Here is a 22,713-nt window from a genome sequence, read left to right as displayed (position 1 = left end):
TGTATATGTTGAGTTGTTCCTCACTTTTCTGGTTTCTTTCAATCAAGTTCTTACCTAATGTGGTGAGAAACCAATCCTTATTTTTCACGATAGTCAATGTGAACATGATTTATTCCAAAGCAATTTGAGTAATATTTAAACACCTTCATATCTATGAATGGTATATAAATGATAAGTGCTGCGAAGGGTCTTTTCATTTTCACAACAGTCTTTGTCATACACGGACAGATCATGAAATATATGAAGATAATAAAACTACAGATGCTAGCAAGAAGAAGGAAAACCTATTATTAATTGTTTGAAAGAGGCTTCCCTTCTAGTGAAAGAATTACGTTGCTTGATGTAGGGTTTCTCAAATTATATTGCTAGGATGAAGCTAAACAATCATCTAATTCTACAGAATTGAAGGAGAAGAATCAAACTCCTGAATAGTTTACATTTGGGTCAAATAAATCATGTTTCCAAAAAGAGAGTTGACTTTAGAGAAACATGATGAGTTGTAGGTAAATAGGTGGTTAGCTGATTTTGTTAATTTGTAAACTAATACAGGGAAATAGAGTACTGCAAGGTAAGAAAAAGAACTTCGCATTGCAATACTTATGTTTGTGTGTGTGTGTTTGTGTACACATGTACATGTATACATGCACGCGCATGTGCAAGTGCTCATTCTTTCATCATCTCTATGCTTCTGTGACCTAGGATATTGATTTACCACTTAAGCCATTGTTCCACTTCTGATTTTTGGAGATAATCGCATTTATTTTCATGATTGGACTGGCTTTGAATAGTGGTCTTCATATCTCAGCCTCCAGAGTAGCTAACTAAGCTTATTCAGCCTCCAAGTAGCTAGTTAAAATTGGGCCTGTCCTCTATGCTTCACTGCTCTTTTATTCTTGTCCTGAGGTGTTCACATGCATAAGTCATATATATGTCTAGTTGCTTTAAGAAATACTCTTACTGCTTGGTACCAGGGGCTCCCATCTGAACTCTTAACTACTGAGGAGGCTTGAGAACAGGAAGTTTAGTGGACTTTCTTCTCAATCTATAGCTGGGTGCATTGGATCATTTCCACCATCCTGCACTATCTACAGGTTAAGATTGGAAGACTACAGAATCCAAGCCAGTCAAGGTAGGAAGCTAGACAACTTGGTGTGCAACTCGTATGCCATTGATAATGGGAAGGCTAAAAAGACAGATCAGGTGCATATTCTTGTGGAAAGTGAAACTCTATCCTAAAATTAACCACTGATATGACACCAGTCTGACAAAAAAAATACCCCAATTTGAACACAATTTCCCACAACCAAAATAAGTATATACATTAACATCCAAAACAGTACAATCTGCTCTTTGTTCTAATATCAGCTTCTTCTGATTATCATATGATGTAACAGAATAGTTTCTTCATTAAACTTATTATATATTTAAAAAGATCTAGAAAATTCTTTCTCACTTATTAAGTGCAAACGAATGGCAAATTGCCTCATTTCTTACAAATTTGACTACCACTATAAATTCATCTTATGATTATTATTAATAATAATATATTCTGATTTATTACTTTACTTTGTAACAGTTTTTAAACTTTTGGCTTCTCTGCTGAAGTTGAAGTATTTAGATAGTATCATCAAATTATATTACTTGGATACTTAGGGCAGTTTTATAAAAAGTTTTTAACCAATGGCTTCTAGTAATTATGTTTTTTTTGGGGGGGGGGGTTCCTGTCCTGGAACCTGAGCTCTGGGCATGGGCGCTGTTCCTCAAGGCTAGTTCAAGGCTAGGACGTGACCACTTGAGCCACAGCACTACTTCCAGCTTTTTTTCTGTTTATGTTTGCTGAGGAATCGAACCCAGGGCCTCAAGCATGCAAGGCAAGGGCTCCACCACTGAGCCACCTTCCATGCTCCCTGTGAATTCTTAATTGGTATGTTATTTAGTTTATTTTTAATTTCAATTTAATTTTATTGTAAAGGTAATGTACAGAAGGGATACAGTTACATAAGTAAGGTATTGAGTACATTTATTATGGAAGAAACATTGTTATCTCTTCCACTGATTTTTTTTGCACACACAAAAAAAAACTACTGATGTTTTTCCTGCGGCTATTGACCAATGGGTACTGTTCTTTCTTTTTTCATGCATTTTTTATTATAAAATTGATATACAGAGGGTTTACAGTTACTTAAGTCAACTAAAGAATACACGTCATTTTATTTTGTAAATTTCAAATTTTTAACTTAATTATTTTCTATTGTTTCTTTAGGGTAATTCTTTTTTCTGAGTTTTAGGATTAGTTAATTTAGTTTTGCATAATTTTAACACAAGTAAATTATTCAGACATTTAGTTTGCTTTCAAAATAGTTAACATGTGAATATTTAAAAATTATTTTCTTAAATTTTATATGGTTGGTGAATTTAAATAAATTTATTTTCTTTAGTTCTAAACATATTTGCCCATTTAACAAATAGTGTATTTTCAAGAAGCACATACTTTATTTAAAAAGGCTTTATTACCTGGTCATTATTTGGAAATATTTGTAATTGAATTTAAAAAAATGTTTGAGCTGGGCATAGTGATTTGTGCTTTCCATTTTTCTAACTACAACGGTTAGTATAAATAGGGTTTGTAATTCAGGAGAGACTGAGAAACTATGAGACCTTATCATAAAATTTCCAGAGTGAAATGATTAGAGATATAGTCATCCCTAGCAAGATATAGAGCACCTGGTTATCATATTCTAAATCTTGAGTTAAAACACCAGCAACATCAATCTTTTGTCAAAATAAAAGGACACATATTTCAAAATGATTATTATTTAAAACTTGTTTGCAAATTTCTCATGTCTTTTATTTCTGAATTTTCAATTTACTTAATCTATAAGAATCCAAGTATCTTGTGACTATTTTATTTCTACTAAACTTTTAAATAGTATGAGCAATATTGTGATTTCATATATTAAAATACTTTTACTATTTGTGATAATTTCCTCTGTTTAATATGATAATAACAAATGTGTGTGTGTGTGTTTATTTGGGTTTTTTGTGTGTGTACTTTCTAATATTTGGGAGATCACACAATTGCTTCACATATGTTAGGCCAATGTTTTTACCACTGAGCTATACTATCTAGTTATAATACAAATTGAATTCTAAATTATGACTTTTAAATTTACATTCCTAGTATGTTTTTTCAAAATTACATATGATAAAATGTGATCCATCTTCTATCCACGTTAGCACTTGTTATTGTCATTCTTTCTCTTATTTTTTTAGAAATTAATTATATTCCTATTACAACTTCTTTACATTGTAACAGATCTATACAATGCTTTATTTTCTATTTTTTCCCATGTTATCTGACTTTCAGTCCAAACTATCAGGTGGATTAAAAAGAAACTAGATTCAGGACACTTTATTTTTCTCCTTCTCTTTTATGAAGTCTTTCTGTTTTTTGAAACAATACCAGTGACATACAGCTCCTATGTGGTCCACCATTCTTCCCCCTCTCACTGTCTTCTGCAGTACAATTTAAGTCGTTATCATTCAGCTCTATTATGCTGTACTGTTATCTAAATCTTAACTCATTCCTAAACTAATTTTAGTTGCATTGAGCAGTCTCAAAAGACATTTTCTATATATAATATCATGGGTTTGTATTTTCACAAGTTGTAAAATATGAGTGACTATCATATATTTAGATAGCTCTGTAGAATATTGGTCCACCTGCTCAATAATCTCGTATGTAAATTCAAGGAATACAGGTCAGTCAGAGCAATCTTGTAAAATGGTGTAGCTTGAGCCTTCATACTAGCTTTGAATAGTATTACCATGTTTAGTAGTGAAGACAACATAGTTCTACTTTAAGAACAGACACAAAGAAGAAGGTAACAGATTTGTCAAAAATAATTTCTTAGTTTTATGGTCCACAGATTTTTGAAAAGGATGCTATGACTTTATGAAATAAAAACAGAATCTTAAATGGTTTTATTGGCACTATTGCCTCTCTAGATTTCAAGAATGATCTTAGACTACTACCTCAATACTTTGTTTGTTTGTTTGTATGTTGGTCATGGGGTTTGAACTCTGGGCATGGGCACTGTGCATGTGCTCTTCAGCTCACGGTGAGCACTCTACCGCTGGAGCAACAACAAAACTTCCTGTTTTCTAGTGGTTTATTGGAGATAAGAGTCTCATGGACTTTCGTGCCCGGGCTGGCTTTAAACCACGATCCTCAGATCTCAGCCTCCTCAGTAACTAGTATTACAGGCATGAGCCACTGGCACCTGGCCTACCTCAAATCTTATAAAGAATGATTATCAAACTAAATGTGAGATTTAAAAAACAATAAAACATAAATGTAAAATTTCATAATATTGATCAGTAAAGGTTTCTAAACATTTGATATGGAAAACATTAATGCCTAAAGAAAAGCAAGAACTGGATTATATCAAGTGATAACCTTTCATAATTCAAGGGACACTATAACAGAAATGAAAGCATATCCAACAGATAGAGTGCACATATTTGTTCATGCTACAATGATAATGCTACAATGATTCTTAAACTTAAGTATTTTTATGTCTTCTAATTGTATATAAATTTTTTCCTGAATAGAATATTTCTTTAAATAACATATGTAAATTAATAGTCAATAGGAGGAGCATATGAAATAAGATTCTCTTTAGTGTCTAAGAAATAATAAAAAGAAAACTCACTAGTATGACCATAATATAAAAAAGGACGCAAAATATAGTAATGTATTTGTGGATAAATTGATATACTTCTCATAGTGATCGATTTGTATAATACTGCAATCATTTTAGCAAACAAGTTTTCAAGTCTTCAAAAGATGAAAGAGAATTGTATAGGATCCAGGTATTACACTTCTATGAATGTATTAAACAGAAGTAAAAAACTTTTTTGGACAGAGAATGTAGTTAATTGACAGTGAACTTGAATAGTATGTGTGAGACCCTGGAAATGATCCCCAAAAACAAATTTTGAAAAGACACACTATAGAGGATGTATGCTGGGCAAATTTCTGTAACTGAATTTTATATTTATTTTCATGTCTGTTCTACAATTTACAGCATTTCTATTTGAAGAAATGCAAGTTTGTGAAAATTAGGCTTTGGAGACCTATGAAAGTACAATTCACGTCCAAAGGACTAATATGTATACAATAAAAGGAAATAATATATTGTAAGTGAATTGCATATCAGGAAAAAAACTATTGTTAAAACTTTGTCACACAAAATGCAGAATAGCTAAAAAGATGTTTTTGGTGTTGGCTAAAAACTCTTTGTAAACTACTGCATTTAAAACAAAGATGTGATTTCTGTTTATTTTGAGGGTATTTTTTCCGTTTGAGGTTATACAGAGATAACTCAATCCAAAAGTATATGTGATAACTGGGATACCTAGGAATTATGCATCATTTCTAAGAAATTTATCTTATTTTTTATTTTTTTATTGTGAAAATACTGTACAGAGGGGTTACAATTACATGGGCAAGATAATGAGTACATTTCTTATCAAGCATTGTAGCCTCCTCCTTTGTTTCCCCTTCCCATCCCTTCCCATCCTCCCCCGCCGCTCTACCCCATCCTCCCCGTTACCCCCACCCCACCAAAGTTGTAAAGTTCATATTTTGACATAACGACTTGTACATCTCATTGTTGCAATAGGTCCACCTGTATCCCTATTTTTTCCTATGGTTTCCCTCATTTGCAATATGTAGTATATATCTGAGTCAAGCAGAAAAGGTCAGATAAGGTGATGGTAGGGAAATGAACTCTAAGTTATGTATTCAAATGTTTTTTTCTTTCATGCGATTGTTTATAACACATTTATATGATTATTTCTTTGTTGCTTTGTATGTCCCTCCCTCACACTATAACCCCTGCTTTCACTGTATTTGATGTCTGTATAATTTGTGGAGGGGAAGGGGAAAAACTTCTAAGTAATTGAGTAACTTTTCTGGAAGAAATTTTAGCAAATGACAGTAGACACAAATCTATGCATCTGCATTTTATGAAAGTCATATGTTACTTGTTTAATCCAATTGCTTATCTCTACCTTGCTAGGAAAAACGTATTCTCAAGATAAGAGCCAAAAGCAGTGAAAAGAACAAAATAGACAATCATCTTGATATATTTTTGAAAGTAACAAATGAAATAAAACAATCCCACTTAAGGAACTCCAATATTAGTGTATGTGAAGATGTTCCTGAATGCCAATATCCATTAAATTTTTGGAATTTTAATTTCTACTAACATATGAAAAGTAGAATAAGAAAACAAATACAGACAGAGTGAAGAAGCCTTGAAATCATTTTCTTAATTGTTTTGAAATTACAAAAGAATTGATACTCCTTTGCTTTGGAAATCATTTAAAAATATTTATCACTTATGATAATTCAAATAACAAGCAAGAGTAATTTTATATAATCATTATAAATATAATTTTATTACTATTGTAAAATAGAATAAAAACCAGTCCCAATATATGACCTACCTATCATTATTCTTAAATTCTAATCATTACCAAAATATCTTAAACAATCGAAATAGTTATGTCTTTAACATAGACGTAAATATTCTATACTTTTTAACTTAACATTTTCCAGGGGTATGTATTCATGTTTCTAAGAAATGTTCACAGCAGTTAAAAGATGCTTTTGTGAAATTAATGTGATACAATTGATACAATTAGTTGTTGTGTGTGTTGTTTGCAAGGCCTGGGCATTGTCCCTAAGCCTTTTTATGCTCAAAGACAGCACTGTACAACTTGAGGAAAAGAGCTAATTCCTGTTTTTACTGGTTAATTGGAGATAAGAATCTAACAAGTACTTTTATGTCTGGGCTAGTTTCGAAAACAATTCTAAGATCTCAGCACCCAGAATACCTTGTATTATAAGGGTGGAATTACCGGCACTTGGTTTCATGAAGTTTTTTTTTTTTAATTTTAATTATGTTTTAAGATGTTTGTTTCACTATGATGTATATCATTCTGCAAATAACTTTAGATATATGTATATATTTCTGATGACAAATAATCTCTAAATATGTACTATTCTACACATAACATTTATATATATATATGACAGACTCCCTCTAAAACTTTTATGTTACTATTTTTGACATTTTCATTTCAAAGGTACAGTCAATTTTTCTAAATGTTTCCTAGAATGAAATAACTAATATTTCAATATAAAGTAGAGTTTATTATTTTCAAGGGAACTTTAGATATACACATGATATTGTAGTAACATTTACATTATATTACTTGAAAAGGTTCTGCCCAAACTCTTCAATATTTGTTTGTAGTTCAGGAGAGAGAGGAAGTTAATTCATACTGATTAGGAATTTGCAATGCTTCAAAAAATCTATTCCATAATTTGTTATAAGCACATAGTCAAGCTACCTGATATGGTTTATGGTTTTTTTGTTTATTTGTTCAAAATTTCAATATGGATGCATGCACAGTGGTAACATGAAAATTATTAATCTAAAGACAAATAATAGTAAAATCATAGACATATAAACGACTTTCAATAATTAGCACTTATGATGCTAATAATAATTTGGGTGGAGAGGATGATGACCACAGTGTAGCCTGATAATGACGATGTTGTGATTGACAAGGAAAAAAAAAACTTTAGATATCTTGGAAGCTAAATTTCCCACGTTGAATGCTAGTTATAAACAGCGTTGGATTACATACAATAACAATAACAAGAGGAAGGCTGGGAAGGTGGCTCAGTGTCAGAGTGCTGGCCTTGCCTACATGAGGCTCTGGGTTTGATTCCTCAGCACCACATAAGCAGAAAAAGCGGGAAGTGGCACTGTGGCTCAAGTGGTAGAGCTCTTGCCTTGAGCTGAAGAGCTTAGGGACAGGGCCAGGCCCAGAGACGAGGCCCCATGACGAACCAAAAACAAAACAAAACAAAACAAAACCAGAATAAAAAGAGGAGAGTTTCAATATCAAGAAATACAATCAAATAAACAGGCAGAGACAGTAAAAACCCTAATGTTATTCCAGCAGTCTTTCTAAGGTATACTCACTATTCTTGGTGGTATTATTTGCTTACAAATAAAATCATTTATTTCCATATTTTGATTGGCTACGATGTAGATTTCAACTTAATGTGATTAGTTCAAATAACATTCTCAGATAGATACTTTTCCAATGATATATTAAGAGTATGTTCTTCATTACAGCTGTAAATACATGACAAAATTTACATAATAATACTTACATATCTGCAGTTACCATAAAAGGACACAAGCTGCAGAAGTTAAAATTTATTTTTATTTCTGCATGAAACTATTTCTGACTTTGTACCAACAAACTGAATTTGACTCTTTCCTTATTTGCAAGCTAAGGCAGGAAATGTAAGGACTGTTTACTTTCTTTTGCCTTGCTCTAGAATTCAACAAATATATTCTTCAATATTTCTGGTAGATTATACCCATTTACAGATGAGAAATGTAAGACCAATAGTCAATGCTGTGAGTAAATAATGGTAGTAGAATTTTTGTCTGAGTTCTTCACAAGGAGAGTCATTTGGTGATGGAGAGGACCAATATAAAAAAGACTATGGGGGAAAATGCATAATTTGTAAAGAATTGTTTTAGGATTGAATGACTGGTGATGAGTATTTGCAATAGGCTGGTGTCAGGGGCATAAAAAGGAGTACATAGAAATTACATTAGTGACAGAAACTGAGAAAATCTTGATCATTCATCTTATCTAATGGATCGAGGTAGGGTAAGAGTAAATCTAAAGCTTTTACACATCTCTGTCTCCTAACTGTGTTAGTTACATTCTTGGTGATAAGGACTACAGGTGGAAAAGATGGATTTAGAGGAAAAAAACTCACTGATAGTTCTAAGGTTTATGTTAAAGAGATGCAAAGATAGGTCTGTTTGGACATCATCAAAATATTCACGACCATGAATATGAAAACTAATAATAAAATCAGGGACATTATTAAAGGGAAGAGGAAAAGGAAAGTTCTGACGAAAGTGTGAACAATGTGAGTACCAGTGTGGACAAGATAGGAGGAAAGCGATAAATAAGGAAACAAAAAAGTAATAAACACAGATTTACAGAAGAAGGGGAAGGAAAGAATTTTCAGGAAGATATTGAAGGAAATCTACTATTTGGATTTGAAAAGTAAAAGAACATAGACAAGTTCAATAAGAACAGTGTTTTGGTGAAAGTCATATTGATAAAATGTTGAGATATGAATGTGAATACATAAAATTCTGGATCCATTAATTTAACAGATCCTATTGATTCTAAATGTTGGGAACAAATGCTTAAATCCTGACCTCAGAAATGTTATACAGATATAAATATCATTAACTTTTCTTAGTGATATTCTGTGAATATTTTTGAAAACTTTATTTAGCCAGGAGATTATAGATTGAACTACAGCACAACCAAGCCTAATTTGTCCTACAGTTCCAATTAGTGATCCATCTGTCCATATCAGTTTGGGATTTTATTGAAAAATATTTAGATATGTTTGGATATCTTATCAGCCTACTCATTATAAATGTAGGACAAGTAAAACCAAGTATTAGGTTGAACATACAGCTTTACTGATGTGACTAAAGACTCCTGGAATTGATTCCTCTTTAGAACAGAAAATGCCTCAATAGCCATTGACACATCATAACTTCCATATAGACTATTGAAATCTAATTCTTGTTAGGTATATCTCCATGGTGTGTGAACAAATCTGGCACAAATTCTTATATGTAGGAAAATGTTCTTATAAAACGTTCAGACATTACTCTCACCACTAGGATTAAATGAGTAAAAAGATAAGATATTTTGATTTAATGTCTTTCTTTCACTTTCTCATGCACATTGTCAAGGAGTGAAGGATTCTGATTTAAAAATAATACAATCTTACCTTGTATTAACACAACATCTAGGATCTAATGTTAATTCGGATACTTACTAATTAGCTCCAAATTTTGTGGATATTTATATTTCTCCTGGGTAAACTAATGAACTCCAGGAAAATGTCCCTAAGGAGCCTTTCAATTCTAATATCACTGTTTGTCTCAAAATGTTTTAAATTTTACATCCTTTAATGTGGGCATAGGGTTATATTGTGGAACTTTTCTTCTCAGAGAGTTAGTATTACCCTATTGCTTAACATGGACAAAGTACCTTTATACATAGACTGGGCCTGTACAAATAAAAAGTGGTAGTTGAACAATGTTCTGAGCAGTTTGTATAGATGAAATGGAAATAGAGCAACTATGAACTCAAAAGGAATATGCAAAGAAGACAAAGGCACAAAGTAGAATGTGCCAAGGAAAGCTGAATTACAATTTCAAATAATGTGCTCAGGTGTGAGTGTGTGTTCAAAGTACAGGTTCAGACAATATTAGTTGGATATCTTGGGTGGAAAACTGCTTTAAACTATTCTGGGCTAATTGTACAAGTAGAAGCCCCTAACTCTGAATCTAATCAGCCACAACATCATCAACTTAGGGACAATTTTCCAAGTACAAAGTGAGAAAAAAAGGGCTGATCACAATTAGTGTTCAAGTTGAACCAATTGCAATCACATAACTTTTCTTATAAATGTTCATTTATTTTGGAGCATTAACTAGGGAAAAGCCAAGTAAATATTTTGCATGTACCTAAATTAAGTGGGACGTATTATATTGGTCTCTCTTTAACTTGGAAGTTATAGATTATGTCTTTTTATTCTCTAACTAGGGACAATGATTTGCTGTCAGTTATTTTCTTCTCTTACCCTTCTTTTGCCCTTCCACTTACATAATTATTATTTAAAGAGACATAATTGAGCTTGCATTTCTAAATTCTTCAAAATTATCTGAACTACTTCATACTTCTGGCAGCCTCCTATATCTTTCTCAAGGGAAATATTTTGTCACTACCACTTTAGTCCTACATGATATTGGATATCTTCCTGCCTAATTCAGTGCAAGATATACATTAGACTCATCCTATATCTCAACACTTGTACCACCATAAAATATTATCTTACTTAGAAATCATGATATTACTATATCTGGTGTAGTGGAATCTGTCATTTTTGAATGGCCTTAAGTGATATTTACATGCAATCATGTTTTTAACCAATATGCCACTAAGTAGAACGAATTGACAAAATGTGTTTTATATATATACGGAGTAATTCTCTGCTTCCTATTAATAAGGAATTGGAAAGACTTGGAAAAATCCTACAAAGAAAAATAAGCAAGACACAAAGAAACAGATTCCATGGTTTCCCTCATTTGTAATAACTAGGAAATAGTTATTAATAATAATATTTAATAATAAATAGGAAATAGTCCCAGAAGATGAGTAGAATGGCTCAATAGCTAGGTATAAATGACCATATAAAATGATGCTGAGCAAAATAATCTGCTAGATATGGAAAGAGAGGTTTTTCTTTGTGGATGTTGTTTTCAATATACTATGTGATTTCTTTTTTCTTTTGTGTTTTCCCCTATGGTTTGTCCACTGTTGTATTTGATTTAGTATCCTGTGTAGTCTATATACATTTGTCTTCATTTGGCAAGGGAAGCAGAACAATAAAATGGCGAGACAAAGGACAAAAAGTAAACCAATGCAATAGCCATACTCACAGGACAACATGTTGGAAATTTACATTACAACATGTGAGGGGTATTGGGGTAAAGAAAAGTGTGAGAAAAATGAGGGAGGGGGTAAAAATTTTGACATGTTATGTATTCAATACCTTACAATTACTGCAACCCTTTCTATATATGACCTTAATAAAATTAAGTTAAAAATGAGCTACATAAAATATAATTTCACTGTATTGGTATAGTAAATATTATTCTATGTGTATTACCTTTTGAAAAAATGAACATTTTGGCTGCTAACTTGAATTAGCTCTTTCTTTATCAGAGGGACATCAACTGGAATGTTATCAAACTATACAATATTTTCAGAATATACTTGCCATTGCTTTGAAAAAACATTATTTTAGTATTGTCTCATACTAAAACAGAAAACAGTTCAATTCTATGGAAACTCCTAAATGAAAACTGACTAATTGTTAAGAAGACAGAATATATCTGTTCCTCAACATTCCTAAGACTACTAACTACTCATTTTCAAATTCTGAACATGCCATACCAGAGACATTCAAAATAGTACCTGTTTGCATTTTATTTAATTCTGCAATAGATGCAGTTTTCAATGAGGCATTACATATTTAAAAGCCAACAGAAAAAATAGACACGTTCTTGTAGAGGATAAAACTATGAAGTATCTATAATAATTAATTCCTTTCTTTTTTTTTTTTTTGGTCAGTCATGGGGCTTGAACTCTGGGCTTGGGCGCTGTCCCTGTGCTCTGCAGCTCACGGTGAGCGCTCTACCGCTTGAGTCACAGTGCCACTTCCAATAAATAATTCCGTAAGACTAAACATTTGTTCATCAGAGTAAGCTATTATTTCTATAACAATCAATCCCAAGTTTTTATGCCGTAAAGTCATCCTAGCCCAACAATTTACAACTTGTAAGGTGTGCCTTAAAATTCCCTAAATTCACATCATGACTGCTTTGTCACTATTGTGAAAAAATACTACACTTCTGCTAATGTCATGTCCTTCCTATTGTGGAAAGAATAGTACACTAAACTTTCATATATCATTTTCCCCGCAGTGTTTTTCTTGAGTTCAGAACACTTGCAAATATTATTTATTTTTATTTTTATTTTTATTTATTTTAGTATATATATATATATATATATATAATCTATCATAGATATTCAAGAGATCTGTATATCTTAATATTAAGATTTCAAGATTATGGTTGAAAGCCCACCCAGGCAAGAAATTTCCTTGGATTCTTATCTCCAATAAACTCATAAGGAAAAGCCAGACCCAACTGGCACTGAGGTTCAAGTGGTAGAGCAATAGCTTTGAGCAAAAACAGGCTCAGGGACAGTGCCCGAGCCCAGAGGTTAAGCCCTAGGACAAACCAAACAACAAAAACAAAATAAAAACAAACCTCAAACGTAGCATTTGTCTCATTGTATACAGAGGTACATAATTAAGGAAATTTCTTCCTGTGATATGTATAGGTAGAAAAAAAAAGATGTCACCCAATTACTCTTCATACCATGTTACACCAAAGTCTCAAAAGATTGCTCTGTTTCTATATTTATAAATTAATACAATCAATTTGTTTTCTATTTGTCTAGATTATTCACATTATCATTTTACACATGAACTGTAGGAATTATCTATTAACTAATTTCTTATTATACCTCACTTGAAAGACTACTCTAGACAATTAGAATGCAGAATCATTTGTGAATTTGTAAGTTAAATCTTTTACTTGAAAATAATTTTGTAGTATCCTATAGAATATTAAATTACAAACAACAATATCTATTTTAAATCTAAATTCTAATTTAGCCAGGTCTAAAAAGTCCTACATAAAATGAACTTTCCTATTTCTCCAGGCTTAAACTTTTGTAATCCTTCATCATTTCTTTGGAATTTAACAGATTGATGCTTACTTTTTCAAATTTTTGGTTCAGAATCATGAGCTCTTTTGCATCTAGAAATGATCTGTAATTAAGACAACATTTAAAACACAACAGAGGATTATATATGAGTTGCATTTCTATAGGAAACTTGACTTCTCAAAACATAATGAAAAAATTAGCCCAAATTTCCAACTGTATATTCCTTTCTTGTTTATTTTTATTCCTTTCTTGGTTGGTTTTATTGAGAAAAAATTATTTTCTGCTAGTTCGCCAGAGTTTCTGATCATCTCAAGTAACTTGGGAGTGGAGTCCATGGAGTCCATTAAATACAAGATCATGTCATCTTCATGTTTTTTTTTTTCTTCTTGTTTTCTTTTTTTTAATTTATTAGTTTTTCTTGTGAAAATACTGTACAGAAGGATTAAAATTACCTGGGCAAGATAATGAGTACATTTCCTGTCAAGCATTGTAGCATTCTAATTTGTTTCCCTTATACATCCCTTTCCATCTACCTCCCTTGCTCCCACCCAATCCTCCTTCCCCCCACCAAAGTTGTAAAGTTCGATTTCTACATAATGACTTGTACATCTTATTGTTGCAATGGGTCCACCTGTATCCATAGTTAAACTATTGGTTTTTGCCATTCGGTTCCAGAAATTATACCGACATCAAATACAGTTAAACAGGGGTTATACCATGGGGGAGGGACATATAAAGCAACAAAGAAATAAACTTATAAATGTGTTAGAAACAACCCCATGAAAGAAAAAAAATTGAATACATATCTTAGCTTTCATTTCCCTAACATCAACTTATCTGACCTATTCTTATTGACTCAGACATATTCTAGTTACTGCAAATAAGGAAGACCATGGGACCTATGTTTCTTTGGGTCTGGCTTACTTCACTTAATATAATTTTTTCCATGTCTTTCTATTTCCTAACAAATGGGGCAATGTCATTCTTTCTGATGGAGGCATAGAATTCTGTTGTGTATATATACTACATTTTCTTGATCCATTCATCTACTGAAGGGCATCTGGATTGGTTCCATATCTTAGCTATGGTAAATAATGATGCAATAAACATAGTCTTGCTGGAAGCTTTAGTGTGGTCTTGTTTGTGAACATTTGGGTAAATGCCAGAAAGTAGGATTGATGGGTCATAGGGGAGCTCTATGTGGAGTCTTTTGAGGAACCTCCATATTGCTTTCCAAAGTGGTTGAACAAGTTTACACTGTCACCAATAGTGCAGTAAGGTTCCCTTCTGTCCACATTCCCTCCATCGTCTGTTGTTATTAGAGTTCTTGATTATAGCCATTCTAACTGGATGAGGTGGTATTTCAATGCTGTTTTGATTTGCATTTCTTTCATTACTAAACAGCATTTCTACATGTGTTTATTGGCCATCCTTCATTCCTCTTCAGTGAAATTTCTCGTTAATATTTAGACCACTTATTTATTGGGCAGTTGTTTCTTTGAAGATTTGTTGTTGGGGGATTTAATTTTTTGAGTTCCAGGTATATTTTAGATATGAGACCCTTGTCCATTGTATGGCTAGTGAAAATGTTCTCCCAATCCATGGGCTTTCTAGTGATCTTGCTAGCTATGTCCTTTGCCATGCAGAAGCTTTGCAATTGCATGCAATCCCATTTGTCCCATTTGTCTTTGATTATTTTGTGTTTCTGGATCTCTATTAAGAAAATTTCAGACTGTGCCAAGGAGACCTAGAGTTTCTGCTATTCCATCCTGTAATATTTTCAGAGTGTCTGCTTTGACTCTGAGGTCTTTGATCCATTTAGAGTTGATTCTGCTGCAGGGTGATAAATAAGGATCTAGTTTTAGTTTTCTACAAGTAGTTAACCAATTTTGCCAGCACCATTGGCTGAAGTGCCTGTCTTTCTTCCATTCTATTTATTTAGCTCCCTTATTGAAAATTAGATGCCTATGGGACTGTAAGTTCATTTCTGGGTTTTCAATTCTATTCCATTTGTCATCTTGTATGTTTTACTTCATCTTTACCTGTTTGGATTTCCTTTAAGTTTGCATCTTGTCTTATTATCCCACCTAGCATTCTTATACTAAGTTCAAGAGGAGTGGAGAGAGCAGACATCCTTATCTCTTTCCTGAATTTATGAGAAATGACTTTAACTTTTCACCATTAAGTATAATGCTGGCTGTAGGTTCGTCAAGCCTTAGCCAAAAGAACAGTACTGGAGCAATATCCAAATTTCAAACTAAAGCGAAAAGCCATAGTAATAAGAACATCTGGGTACTGGCACAAGAACAGTCCTAAGGACCAATGGAATAGGACAGAAGACTCAGAAAAGAACCAAGTGACCTATAGCCTCTTAGTCTTTTACAAAGGAGCTAAAAAATAGAATGGAAGAAAGACAGCCTTTTCAATAAATGGTGTTGGCAAAATTGGTTAAACACCTGTGGAAAACTAAAGCTAGATCCATATATATATATATATATATATATATATATATATATATATATATATATATATCAGTCTGCATGAGAATCAAGTCCAAATGGATCAAAGACCTCAAAATAAAAGCAGACACCGTGAAAACATTACATGAAAGATAAGAGAAACTCTAGGGCTCTTTAGCACAGGCCAAAATGTTCTTAATAGAGAACCAGAAACAAAACAAATCAAAGAAACGTTGGAGAAATGGGATTGCATGAAACAGCAGAGCTTCTGCAAGGTAAAGCTCATAGATAGAAAGATTGATAGAAAGCCCACTTACTGGGAGAAGTTCTTCATGGGTCATAAAACAGACAAAGTCTTATATCTAAAATATACTTAGAACACAAAATCATAAATCCTCCAACAACAAATCCTCAAAGGAACAACTGCCCAATAATTAAGTGGGCTGAAGACTTAAGGAGAGACTTCTCTGAAGATGAAATAAAAAATGTCCATTAGACCCTTGAAGATATACTCAACTTTTCTAGTCATAAAAGAAATGCAAATCAAAACATTGAAATTTTACTTCACTACAGTTAGAATGGCTATAATCAAGAAATGTAATAATGACAGATGCTGGTGGGGATGTGGCTAAAAGGAAACCCTACTGCATTATTGGTAGGAGTGTAAACTTGTTTAACCACTTTGGAAACCAGTAAGGAATTTCTTCAAAAGACTCCTTGTAGAGCTTCCCAATGACCCAGCAAACCCACTTTTGGGCACTTACCCAAATGATCACAAAGCTACCAACACAACCATGTTTATTGCAGTATTATTCACCATAGCTATGATATGGAACCAACCCCAATGCACCTCAGCAGATGAATGGATCAAGAAAATGTGGTGTACACACACACACACACACACACACACACACACACTGGAATTCTATGCTTCCATCAGAAAGAATGACATTGTTCCATATGTTAGGAAATGGAAAGTCTTGGCAAAAAAATTATATTAAGTGAAGTAAGCCAGACCCAAAGAAATATAGGACCCATGGTTTACCTTGTTTTACCTTTGTTTGCAAGGATTAGAACATGACTAGGACAAGCAGAGAAGATCAAAGGCTAAGAACATATGAACATACAAGCGAAATTTACCCCAAGTCAGAATCACAAGTGGTTTTCCTTTCTTTCTTTGGTTTTTAATATGCTTATAATGCACTATGTGATTCTTTTGTAGGTTCATCCCCCCACGGAATTCCCCTGTTTTCACTGTATTTGATTCAAGTGTTCTGGATCATAAATAGATAGATATATAGATATAGATATATATAGCTATATAGCATATATAGCAAATATATATATATATATATATATATATATATATATTTATAAAATTTGGAGAGTGGAAGGGAAATAGCAGCATACTTAAATGGGGATGCAGATTGACCCATTGTGACAATGAGATGTACAGGACACTGTGTCGAAAATGAATTTACAATGTCAGGCAGGGGTCGATGAGGGAGGAGTTGGAGATGTGGGGAGGGAAAACATGGCAGAGGAAAAACAAAGGAGGAGATAACAATGCTTTAAAAGATATGTACTCATTACCTGATCCTGTAACTCTGAGTCCTCTGTACAGTATTTTTACGTTAAAATATATATTAAAAAATCTCTGCCTGGTGTAGATTTCCAGTGCTGCCCTCGGAATTGCATTTTCTGCCTATTCTGGCTGTGGTTAGGTCCACCTGCCCAATGGATCAGTATTCTTCAAGCCATCTTGGTCCAGAAGTGCGACTTGGATTATCCAGTGGTGGTTAGAACCAGGCCAAGGACAGGACAAAACCACATCCAGGACATGGTTTCTTCATTCCCCATGCAACTAAGATTGCAAGCAGAATTTCTCTGAATTGGGCTCCAGAAAACAATCAGTGAATCAAAAGGCATGTCCACCAAAAACCTCCCTCCGCCCCCCCCATTTCCTCCTTTCTCCCTCCCTGGGAAAGTACAAAATAATTTTGAAGGCTTTGGCACACACAAAAAATGCACACCATCTCCCCTGGTAAACTAGGTTTTAATTCACTAAGTCATGTAAACGGATAATGCTGCATTCATAATTCTGGACAACACCTTCAGGCTGTTCAATGCTTTAATTTTTATTGTTGTTGTTGTTGTTGGTAGGGGGGCCTGACCTCTATGTCTGGGTGCTGTCCCTGAGCTGTTCATCTCAAGGCTAGTGCACTACTACTTCAGACACAGTGCCACTTCCATTTTTTTCTGCTTATGTGGTGCTGAGGAATTGAACCCAGGACCTCATGCATGCAAGACAAACATTCTATCACTGAGTCTCCTTCCAGCCCTAATGGTTTAATTCTTTAAAATTTCTTCTTGTCAGTCATGGGGCTTGAACTCAGGTCCTGGGTATTAACATATCCCTGAATTCTTGAGCTCAAGGGGAGCCCTCTCCCAACTGAGCCACAGGGCCACTTCCTATTTGGAGATAAGTGACTCATAGACTTTCCTGCCAGGGTTTTCTTTGAACAGGTGAATTTTTAAATTATATTTTTTCTAGGTGTTTATTGGTACATTACAGTTTTCTGTAAACCTTTGTCTTCAAGTAATCCAACAGCATTAAATATTACATTTCAGAGTTATCCTTTAGCATATCCATTTTGAAATTATCTTAAGGTGAAATTCTAATTCTTTGTAGTAACAACCCAGTAAAGTCCAAATGGGAAATATGCTAATTTCAGCAGCCTTGCCTCTCATTCCTCTGTTTTTCTCTACAGTATCTTTCCTTGTTTTGGAACAAGTGTCATGGACTGTACAACCATTCAAAAGGAAACTTATTCCATTAATTTAATAGAAAAGGAATCCATCCTGCCTGTATCTCAAGGCAACTTTGAGTATAATATCAATCTAATAATTCATGTCAGTGGATTTTCAGTCATTTCGATAATTTTTTCTTTAACCACTCATTAAAGAGGTTCCAAAAAGCAAGAATCAAAAATCATGTTCTGCTTTCTAAGAACGTTTAAAAAGCTAGTAATTCAACAAGACACATTCTATTCTTCCAAGAGTCTATGGTGAAGAATTTCTCTTTTATCATAGCCCTTACCACTGACCCCTTCCCTTCGAACTTGTAGCTTTGTTCAGTTTTCTTGTACCAGTTTTCGTTTTGGTATTAGCCTCAGTAATCTCCTTGTAGTATTTGACAATGAAATTCCATTTATTTTTAGAGAGCTCAATTCATATTGCCAAAGGCAGAGTAATGAGCATATAATAAAGCATAAACTATTGAATATCATTAACATGATCATATGCAACTGTTTCATAAATTAATATAAGTACCACATAAATGTGCATCTTCGTATACTTTTTAAAATGCAAACTAGTTACATATCTATATCATAAATTAGTTAAGATCACTGGCACAAGAGACTAAGCTAAACTTTTATATCATCCCCAATATTTTTGTCAAATTTTCTTTTCTCATTAACTTTCACTTTAGGGCCTTCTTTTCTTAGCAAAAAGTTATAAGTTGATATACTTGGATTTTAGTCTCCTTTGAGTAACCTCTTTTCTTTCCACCACTAGTTAGTCCCTCATGAAAATACCTGAGGAATAACATCCCATTTTGCGTGCAAGATGAGTACCCAAGTCGACTATCTGTGCCTACTCTTGCCTTGCTTTGTTTAGGAATGTGGTGGCAGAGACAGGGTTGTCAGGGATCAGGTGGCTGGAACCATAGTGTTAAGAATTATGGGTAGCAAAATGAGTAGCATAGAAAGGGAGTACCAGGGAAAGGGTAATTGTGACTGTAATTGCTGAGTTGTAGTGGCAGGAAATTGGGTAGCAGCAACAGCTTTGCAGGGGTTGGGGTAGCTAATACAGGCATCCAGAAAAATTTAGCAGGGACAAACAAGGATAGAGAAAGTGAAAGATAAAAGTTGTGAGACATTGTGGGAATTCTTTGTCTACCCATGCTAAAAACATGGAGGAGGGCTATTTTAAAATAAAACTACAAAAGAAAATTTAAAGTCTTGGTGCAAAAAAATCTGTCCAGGAGTTATTACATTAAACAGAGAATTCAAAATGGTTTTTCTTCATGAATACAGACATCAAAGATATTATCATAGTTATTTCAAAATGCAAATTAAAGGGGAAAATCAGTCAAGAGGAAAAATTTATATTGAATGTTAATATTTAAGAGGAAAAGAAGATCCTAGGTGGCAGACCAAAGGCAAAGCAATATCAGAGCACTATATGGTCAATAATAATTAAGAAACTTTAATTGAAAAATTGAGCTGGAATGTACACATCAGGCAAAGGCAAGCCTACCTCCAACAAAGAAACACCATAATGTATATCTCAGAAAAAGTAACCAAGTTCCTTATCCTTGATTTCAATGATAAATATTACTCGCCTTACACACACACACACACACACACACACACACACACACACACAATATATGCAACAGCTCAATCTACTCACATTAGTTCAACGTGAATCAAAGATCTTCCTGTAATATCTGAAACTCTCAAAGTTTCAAGTCTTACTCTGAAAACATTACAGGACGGAATAGGAGAAACCCAACTTCTCCTTGGCACAGGCCAAAATTTTCTTAATAGAGACCCAGAAATAAAAAAAAAAAATCAAAGACTAATGGGACAAATGGGATTGCATGAAATAGCAGAGCTTCTTCATGGCAAAGGACATAGCTAGCAAAATTACTAGAAAGCCGACGGATTGGGAGAAGATCTGCACTAGCCATACAATGGACAAATCTAAAATATACCTGCAACTCATATCTAAAATATCTAAAATATATCTAAAATATACCTAAAATATACCTAAACCTCAAAAAATTAAATCCCCCAACAACAAATCTTCCAAGAAACAAATGCCCAATTAATAAGTGGGCTAAAGACTTAAAGAGAAACTTCTCTGAAGAGGAAAGAAGGATGGCCAATAAACACATGAAGAAATGCTCAACCTCTCTAGCCATAAAAGATTTGCAAATAAAAACATTGAGGTACCACCTCACACCAGTTAGAATGGCTATAATCAAGAACTATAATAACAACAGATGCTGGAGGGGATGTAGACAGAAGGGAACCTTACTACATTTTTGGTGGGAGTGTAAACTTGTTCAACCACTGTGGAAACAGTATGGAGGTTCCTCAAAAGACTCCACATAGAGCTCCCCTATGACCTAGCAATTCCACTGTGGGGCATTACAAACAAGACCATAGTAAAGCTACCAGCACACCTGTTTATTGCAAAATTATTTACCTTAGCTATGATATGGAACCAACCCAGATGCCCCTCAGTAGATGAATGGATCAAGAAAATGTGGTATATATACACAATGGAATTCTAGGTCTCCATCAGAAAGAATGACATTGCCCATTTGTTAGGAAATGGAAAGACTTGGAAAAAATTATATTAAGTGAAGTATGCCAGACCCAACGAAACATAGGTCCCACGGCTTCCCTTATTTGCAATAACTAGTACATGTCTAAGTCAAGCAGGAAAGGTCAAATGAAGTTGATGTTAGTTGAATGAACCCCAAGATAAGTTTTTTTTCTTTCATGCAGTTGTTTCTAACATATTTATAAGATGATTTCTATTTTGCTTTGTATGTCCCTCCCCCATGGTATAACCCATGCTTTCACTGTATTTGATGTTTGTATAATTTGTGGAGAGGAAGGGCAAAAACAAATCGTTTAACTAGGAATACAGGCGGACCCATTGCATCATTGAGATGTACAAATCATTATGTCGAAAAATGAACTTTACAACTTTGGTGGGGGGAGGAGGGGTTTAGCCATCTACTTTCCAGCTTATCTATTGGTGTAGAAACAATACGTAATACAAAGCAATACAAACCAGTTCTTACTATAAATAATTTTTCTCTGAACATCTTAAAAATAAATTCTGAGAACATGAAATAAAAAATCTCTAAGTTTAAAACAGTCTTCTAGACAAGTTAAAGAATTACTGAGAATATGTATTTTAAGAATAATTTCAGAGAGCTTGAACTCAGGGCCTGGGTTCTGACTCTGAGATTTATTACTCAAGATTAGTGTTGCCACTTTGAGCCACAGTGCCACTTCCGATTTTCTCATGGTTAATTGAACAAAAAAGTCTCACCAATTTTCCTCTCCAGACTGCTTTAAACTAGGATCTAGAGGTCTCAGATCGCTGAGTAACTAAGATGATAGTCATGACCCCTGGCACCTGGCTAGAATAATTGCTTACCTGAGACAGAGACCAGTTAGTATTAAATGTCAATCATGTTTAACTTTGTAAAATTAAGTTAACTGAAATGCTTCTGCTAGAAATAAGGAATCAAATGTGTAGGTGTGTTAAAAAGTTCTTACCAAAAGCCACATATTTTCCTTGTTTTTTTTTTCTTCCAAAATTGTGTACTTTCCAAAATCATACCTTATCTTTCCTTGCTGGTTTCTTTAGTTTATCTCATACATGCCCACAGCTCCTTCAACTATGTTCTTTATGTGAAAGCTTGGAAATATCTATTTTCAGTCCAAACTCCTTGTATGCACCTCTCATCCATATATTCAACTACCATAAAAACTTGTGAAACAGTAATCATCTCTTATCATTACTGGATATTAATGTGTAAGTAAAATTTAAGAAAATAATGAATAGCAGAAATAAATATAACATGATTTCAAAAGTAATGCTAAACATAAATACAACGTTGATTATTTTCTGAGCAATTTAATAAAAACCTCAAGGA

The sequence above is a fragment of the Dipodomys spectabilis genome, unplaced genomic scaffold (genome assembly GCF_019054845.1).
Source record: "Dipodomys spectabilis isolate Male_0828 unplaced genomic scaffold, ASM1905484v1 ptg000534l, whole genome shotgun sequence".
In the NCBI taxonomy this organism is placed as follows: Eukaryota; Metazoa; Chordata; class Mammalia; order Rodentia; family Heteromyidae; genus Dipodomys; species Dipodomys spectabilis.
Note: the sequence above shows the minus strand (reverse complement) of the source record.